Genomic DNA, 8,945 nt, shown 5'->3' on the forward strand with positions numbered 1-8,945 from the left:
AAAAAAAAACAAAAAACATGTTCAAGTTGCGTTCTTGTTGAACATGTTTCACTCGTTTTCTTTCAGGAAACAGGAACTCTGCCGACCCGCGTTCTCGTCCGCGTACGTTTTATTTGTCGACTGACGTTGTGCTCTGAGCTCGTCGTACGATTTCACTCCCTTTTATTGCTGTGTGCGTTTATTGTTCTGGCAGCTGTTTGAGAAAAAAATAAATAATTTAAATAAAGAAAACTAGAAAAAGCTGTTCCTGCGTAACAGCGAGTGAGAATGCTAATCTGCAGAATGATTTGAGGAGAAGGTGCAGAAGATCCCTGCAAAAGAGAAAAAGTAGCTGAACTTTTTTTAAATCAGATTTGAAGAATTTTTAAAAATTTAAGAATTTGAGGGGATTTGAAGAATTTGAAAAACCTGAAGAATTTGAAAAAATTAAAGAATTAGAAGAAATGGAAGAATGTGACGAATTTGAAATATTTGAAGGAATTTGAAGAATTTGAAAAAATTTGAAGGAATTTGAAAAAACTTGAAGGAATTAGAAAAATTTGAAAAAAATGAAGAATTTGGAAAAAAAATTGGAAAATTTGAAAAAAATGGAAGAATTTGAAAAAAAAATTGGAAAATTTGAAGAATTAGAACAATTAGAACAATCAGAAGAATTGAAAGTATTGGAGGAATTTGAAGAATGTGAAGAATTTGCATTGATTTCAATGGGAACAGCCAAAAAAATCGCACAAAAAGTGAAATCTTTTTAAAAGTGTAAAAGTTAGCATAACCATGAGATTTAGTAGTCATGCCAGGAATGAGCCGAACGTTTTGATACCAAAATTGTTGAAATCGGTTAAAGTATGCGGGAGTAGTTAAACGCCAACGGAATAATAGTAATAAAGAAAAACAGGAAAACAATAAGTGAGAATGCTGTATAGCATTCTCGCTGATTATAGCAAGAGGCAGCCTTTATAGTTTCCCTGTGCATCACTGCTCCCCAGTCGGCATGGAAATACCCCTCATTTGGCCTTAACGAAGGCTGCTGCTGTAAATACGATACAGAAAACAAAATGTGCCGGATCGCCTTGCCTGGCTCAGAGAGGGTTAAAGACGACTCCTCCGGCCTCGGCGAGGTGTGATATCCTAGCTAATGCAGATGACAGAACAGACAGCCACTCTGTACCAGCTTAGAGAGGTTGAGAAAAAAGAAGAAAAAAAAGAGGCGCTGCTGTCTGCCTTCCCTGCAGAGAGTGATTCAGCACAGCGTGCGACTGGCGGTATTAGCGCTTATTCGGTTCCCAATCTTTATTTATTCCCAAAGCAAGTCTTTTGTTTTGTTTTTTTATCTGCTGAAGCCTGTTCATCCGTTTGGGCTCAAGTTGCTTTATCCGTTGCACATGTCGCCGCTTTTTGTTACCCAAATCTTCGTGTGTGTCTGGTTACACAATGCAATTTATCGCTCTACAAAAAAAAAAAAAAAAGGAAAAAACAACAGCGCTCGGCCCTCTTCTTCTCCTTGCTCACTTTGTATGATTTTCATTGTCTCGGGTCGACTTCTGCACCACATCTGGCATACTTCTTGAGCTTTCACACATAATCAGAAAACAAGAGCGCGACCGACCGACAGTCGCACTGCATCATAAGGCATGTTAATACTGTAAAAGACGTGTAATTAAAAGTGAAATATACTGTAATAGCCTGTTTCCTTCAGACTATATTTGTTAGTCAGAATCACTGCTGCTGGTGGGATCAATTCAACGCTGTACGAATAATCGTCCTGGATTTGTGTAAAGTTTACCGAACAACCTTCTAATATGCAAATAAGCATGCTTTTTTTTTTTCTCCTATGTCAGCGAACAACTGTATATACTGTATGTTAAGGTGGACGGAGAAGTAATCCACTGTATTCTGGGTGTAGATAAAGGGGTCGGCTGCATAGAACTGACAACAGCTTGTGCGTGTGAGTGTGACGTGTTACCTATCATGTTCTGTTTGCTGTGAATTTTCATTTTGTGGCCTTATGATGTCAGTGGTTTCTTTTCTCTTTGATAACAGGTTTGGTTGGGGGGCGGATTTCCAGCATTCAAAGTGTTTCACCTAATATCTGTGACGATGTTGTGGCTAAATGTCCTTCTTTCAGAAACCATTGTTTATTGCCGGGATTTAACTCGTCAGGGGAAGAGGGAAGAGGCCCGGGCAACATTTTTTGTTTTCGATGAGTTGCCAGAAAACGAGGAGCGAAATCGATTCAGGGGGGAAACTAAATGAGAACGTAGAGAGAGGAAGGGAACATAAAGGGGTGTAAAAAATGATGAACGATCCGATTCCTGGTATTTCAAAGATCAATAAACGACCAAATTAAACTGTCTCGTTTCTGGAGTTGTTGTTTTTTTTTTTGTTGGTGTGCGTGTGTAACATGTTTGCCTTGTAGCTGCGTTGCCCAACACTTTGATACAACCCAATTAAATGAAATTATTTTCATTCAATACATATAAAGAAGTTTGTTTATCAGAGGAAACAAGATGGGAATCTCGCAAAAGATAATAAAATAGTCCACAACGAGTATCAGCTTTGTAAAAAAAAGCTGTTTGTTTTATTAAAATTTTATTAAAAAGTGCCAACATGTACAAGTGCATTTTAAAAAACGTTGAATATTGCATAAAGGTGCAATACTTTTTGTTGGTCATTTCAGAAAGTGAAACGGTTATTTAGTAGAGCTTCATTACGCACAAAGCAAAATATTTCAAGCTTTAATTCCTTGTAAATTTATGATGATTATGGCTTACAGGTAAAGAAAACCCACAATTCAGTGTCTGAGACATTAGAATATCTCATTAGACCAATCACAAAAGGATGTTTTAAGCACAAATGTCAGGCTTCTGAAAAGTACGTCCAGTTCTAAGCACTCTACTTGGTTGGGCTGCTCTTTGTTGAACTACTGCATCAATGCGGCGTGGCATGGAGGCGATCAGCCTGTAGCACTAATGGAACATCTTTTGGAGCATCTTTTGGTACCTTTAGCGGTGTGGGCTGGTGCCAAGTGCTGCTGGAAGATAAAATTAGCATCTACGAACAGCTTGTCAACAGAGGGAAGCAGGAAGTGCTCTAGAGTTATGTTCTAGACGGCTGCGTTGACTGTGGACCCCAGAAAACCCAGTGGACCAACACCAGCAGGTGACATGGCACCACAAACATCACTGACTGTGGAAACTTCACCCTGGACCTCAATGTGGATTCTGGGCCTCTCCACTCTTCCTTGATTTCCAGATGAAATGCAGAATTTACTTTCATCTGAAAGCAGGACTTTAGACCATTGAGCAACAGTCCAGTTCCTTTTCTCCTTACCCAAGGTAAGACATTTGTAGCACATGTCTGGCACTGGTCTGTGTGGTGGCTCTTGATGCACCGGCTCAATCCTCTCCACTCCTTCTGAAACTCCTACAAATTCTTGAATGGATTTCGCTTGATAATCCTCTCAATGCTGGAGTTCTCCCTGTTTCTGGTGCGCCTTTTCCTACCATACGTCTTCCTTCCACTCAACTTTCTGTCAATATGCTGGATACAGAACTGTGAACAAGCAGCTTCTTCAGCAATGACTGCATGTGGCTTCCTCTCCTTGTGAAGGCTGTTTATTTATGACTGTCTTCTGGACATCGGTCCAGTCAGCAGTCTTCCCTAGGATTGTGTCGCCTGTTGACCCAGAGTCAGGATACCTTTAGGTGTTTTGAGTTAGCTGATAAGAGTGTGACACCATGAGTTTCTAGTAATTACCTTTTTCAGGATGCTAATTTGTCTGAAACACTGAATTTTGGGTTTTCATTATCTGTAAGCCATCGAAATTACAAGAAACTGAGGCTTGGAATATATCACTGTGTGTGTAATGATTGTATAAGAGTTTCACTTTCTGAGATGACTGGCAAAAATATCGCATTTTTACACAATATTCAAACTCTAACTGAGATGTACTTGTATGCCTTTCTCAAAGAACAATGTAAACGTCTTTATTGGCATTACAGCAATCAAGCCCTTCTTATGATTCCTGCTGGTATAATTCGTCTGTCGTTTTTGAAGTTTGAAGGCCTCTTTACCATCACCCTAATCTGTCTCTCCTGCCACAGAGTCTCAAGGGATATATGTATATATGTATATATATACATATATATATCTATATATATGTATATATATATAGATATATATATATATATATATATATATATATATATACATATATATATACATATATATATATATATATATATATATATAGAGAGAGAGAGAGAGAGAGAGAGAGAGAGAGAGAGAGAGAGAGAAGCTCACTGGTTTAAAATCCTAGCATTTAACAAGTACATAAAAACAAGAGCAACTAAGCATTAAAAGTTTGAACAAGTGAGCAAAAAATTTCATAAAAGGTCAAACTGTGATAGAGAAACAGGCTGATGAATAACTACAAACATATAATAGTGCTGATAGTGATAATGACACCTTCAGTCTCTTTCCGATGCCCATGCAAGGTGTCTGGGGGCGGCATAAACAACCATCTCAGGAGCTGTCCACTGAGTTGTTATAAAGTCTGATGGCTGTTGGAAGAAAGGACCTCCAGTGCCGCTCATGGAGATCAGCCGCCCGCTGCGACTGCTGCACTGCTTTCCCAAGACGTTGTGAAGTGGGTGTCTGGCATTGTCCCTGGTGACCTGCAGCTTGCTCTCCATGCGCTGCTCCACCACAGTCCCCAGGAAGAATAGTCGGCTCTGTCCATTCTTATAAATCACATCCACATTGGCCGACCAGTCCAGCTTGTGGTCACGGTGCACACCTAAGTTTGATTGGATGGAGAGCACCTCTGCATATCAGTTGTTGAGTCTAACTACAGTTTTATGTCTAGGTTTTGACTAGGCCATTCTAAAACATGAACATGTCTCTGGCTGTACGTTTAGGGTCGCTGTCCTATTGGAAAGTGAACCTCTTCTATATTCTCAGGTCTTTTGTAGCCTTGTACTGAAATGTTGGTCTACTAAAAGGTATGTCTTTCTACTGTAGACCGTGCACTCTGTCTATGCACTTTTGCATGGATTACAGCATTAATGCAGCATGGCATGAGGGAGATCAGCCTGTGGCTCTGCTGAGGTGTTCAAGACGCTGCTGTTAGGGACCTTCAACTCACCTGGATAGTTTGGTGAAGTGTCTCCCATCTTCCATTTCACTTGATTGGTTTACATCACACCGCTTTGTTGACTAATCAAGTGACGCTGTGGTCGTTAAAGCAGGTACTCGTATCTTTGGCTGTGTGGGAAGGTAAAGTCCTGCAGGAGAAAGAAAACCAGCATCTCCACAAAGCTTGTCATCAGAGGGAAGCATAGAGAGCTCTAGAATATTCTGGTAGAATATTGCCTTTAGAAAAAGGCAGGGGACCAATGCCAGCAGAGGACATGGTGCCCCAAACCATCACTCACTGTGGAAATTTCACATTGGGCTTTAGGAGACGTGGATTATCTGTTTCTTCACTCTTCCTCAAAACTCTGGGTCCTTGATTTCTAAATGAAATGCAACAGGAACGCAAGACGTGTAGCCCATTGTCTGCATGTGTCTTTGTGTAGTGGCTTTTGAATGGGCTTTGCCTCACGATCCTCTAAAGCTTTTTCTACCACATTTTTTTTCCTACCACTCAACTTTCCATTATTATGCAATGGATACAGCCTTCTGCGAACAGTCTGCTTTTTTTAAGCCATGACTTTTGACTTTTAATATTCCGTATATAAGATACGGATTTCAATTTCTGAATTAAATGCCTAAATGAATAAACGTTCTGCTAATATTCTAATTCATTTGGATCGACCTGTGAAGCCGTCGTGATCAGTGACCTTACAGTGGAATTAAAAGGCTTTCTGTTTCTGAATGCTTTTGAAACAGTTTGAATGAAAACGTCTTAAAACTGAAATCAAAGTTTCACCTCACAACCTCGTCGAACAACACATCTGAGTTGGTTACATGTTCTGCTTTCTGTATTCAAAGAAACAGTTACTTAAATGTGTGTTTTTCTCAAAGGAATTAAGGCGAATAGATCTATAAATCATTGTCACAAAAAGCAGTTGTCATTTAAATGAACAAGGAAAACCGTAATTTATCCACTTCCAAAGAGTTAATCATTTAAATTAGAGTAACTTTAACATGTCTGATGTGGAGAGTGGGATCTCTTCCGACATCATCTCTTGGGGAAGCAGCATCAGGACCGGTAACTTAAAAAAGCTCAACAAGCTAATAAAGATGGGTGGCGCAGTTCCGGGGGCTCTTTTAGGACCTCTGGAGATGGTTATGCTAAAGGATTCTTCATAAAACAAAGAACATTACAGCCCACCCTGATATCCTCTTCGTCAGACTGTCAAACAGGAACAGAGCGTCTTCAGTCAGAGGCTTCTTCAGAGCTGCTGTAAGACAGACCACTACAGAAGGTCCTTCCTGCCCACGGCCATCTGCGTGTGCAACAACTCTGAAAAAAAACCAGCACAATATGAGCTACAACAACAACCCATGTCCCTTTTTTGGTCGATACGTGTCTTTGAATTGTAATTTTATTCCGAAGACGTTTGTCTAAAGCGATGGTGGAGAGAAAAAGCTCGAACAGGTGAGCCACACACACACACACACACACACACACACACACATCCACTTATAGCTTGGCATTAAGAATAGTTTGGCACAGTCTGGTGGTTCCCTTGTGGACTCATTCTGTCTGAGCTGATCGGGAGGAGTGTGGGGGGTGCCGCTGTGTCTCCAAGGGTGTGACAGCAGTATGTGAGCCAGAGCTGCTCCCGGAGCCACCAGCCCCCCAGGGCCCCCTGCAGGACGGCTACAATGGCGGCCCCAGGGTGGATGCCATAGCTGGGATTCCCACCCGTAACCGGGACACCTACGCCCAGGGCACAGACACACTGGCAGCAGCCACACAATCAATTCATCAATCTCTGAAGGGAGAGGTAGCTGCAAAAAGGCCACAGCAGGGACCTCTCACAGTTTGGTTCTACACTGGACAGGGCCACCAGGACTGACACCGAGGGGGGGGACACGAACGGAAAACAGAGAGATTGTAACAAAAAAAAAAGAGGGAGGGGGGGGGGGGGATAAAAACATATTCACTTTAATAATCAGAAGACTATCAAGAAGCACCTCAGAGAATGTGACACTGTGCGCATATATTTCATTGATGTTTCCGTTGCTACATGTGGCACCTTAAACTTGTCTGTCTTAACGGGTCTTTGTGGCCGGCTCCAGATTTTTCAAGGCTTTATTTAGTTAAAACTGAATATGTTTGCTAGGTAACATTATAGAACATAACAACGGATGAGTAATGCAAAAAAAAAAAAAAAAAAAAAAAAATGGCCGTGTGTGTGAACCACTGAGCTATATTATACACTGGAGTGCTGATTTTGCCAAAGAACTGAAGTCACTGGCCGCCATCTTGCTACTCCCTACTCTCACAGAATCCCATAGGATTTGGTTGCAACAACAAGCAGTTTTCTGGCTGTGTGAAAACGTTTCACAGGTAATTCTACAGTCAGTGGATGTACTAACACTATCAACTACTAGAAAATTAGGTGCTGAAATATTTTACATGTTATTCATATTAAATATATATATATATATATATAAGTATGTGTATATGTATATATGTATATATATGTATACACATATGTAAATATATGTTTTTGTATATTGTTATGTATATATTTATAAATGTTAAACATATATATTTAAATGAATTAAATGCAAAATATTTCATCACATGACTTTCTCAGTACTTGATATTTTTTAGAACATAACATAAAACTATTTGGCATTTGACATTTCAAAAGTCTTAAGTCCCCCCTGAACTTGAGAAAATCCTCGTTATTCGATGCTGTAGCGCACATCTTCCCTAGTTACTGAGGGGAAATAGGGAGTACCAATATGGCGGCTGTGGGCTTCAAAGCGACTCGTTCAAACAGACGGTGATTAGCACTCCAGTGTATTATATAGCTCAGTGGTGTGAACTCTGAGTCCACCTGCAGCAGCCAATGCTCAGGCTCTGGCTCCTCCTGCTGGACAGAAGGTTTTGCAGAGAATCTTAGCTTCTAAGAAAAAAAAAAAAAGAGCTCTTATCTCTCAATTTTGTACTTCAGTTCGTGCAGATTTAATTAAAAGGCTTAACATCAGAGCAACCTCACAGAAAAAAAAAACCCTTTGCATGGATATTTCTACAAAAACGAGGAGATTTTGCTGCCTTCTCTTTCAAAAATAAGATTAAGAGCACATGTGTCAGAGGCACTTACTGATAACCCGTCCATTAAGAGCGATTATATGGATGGATTAGTCTGCCCTCTCGTTTCCAGTTTCATGTTCAGGAATTTTTTGTCTTCTCTGAAGCCATTCCCCCCCAAAATTAAGCTTGTTCTTGTTTTGGGTTCAGAAGTCACTTGACCATCAGACAATGTGGCCTTTGTGACAGGCTGCACCATACGCATCAAAGAGGTGATTAACCAGTTGACGGAGCCATGGCGGACAATACTGCTCTTTACAGGGAAAACAGTGCGTCCACTCAGACTCCACAGAGCTGCGTCCACATGGAGCAGCTGAACGACAACAACTGAACCGACAGACAGGCCCGTTCATGCAACGAGGACCTGGACTCAGTCTGTTGATTCGCTCATGTGTTGTTGTTTTTTTTATTTACTTGTTTATTTATTTATCTTTTATGCATGGAACGTGTTTGTATTTATGACTTTTATTATTTAGTCCTGACAGATGAAAACTGGAGTTAACGCATGGGGAGAGAAAAGACGGGCCAGCTTCTGATTGGTCGATTCTTCTGGCTGTGGGCCAATCAGACTCCCCCCCTTTCCAGGAGGGAAATTCCACGATGGATCTAAACCGCGGCTCATTCGCGTTTTTCAGAGGAATTGATTGGATCTATCAATCTCCTCCTCATGCTA

This window comes from Fundulus heteroclitus, chromosome 1, assembly GCF_011125445.2.
Source record: "Fundulus heteroclitus isolate FHET01 chromosome 1, MU-UCD_Fhet_4.1, whole genome shotgun sequence".
Lineage (NCBI taxonomy): Eukaryota > Metazoa > Chordata > Actinopteri > Cyprinodontiformes > Fundulidae > Fundulus > Fundulus heteroclitus.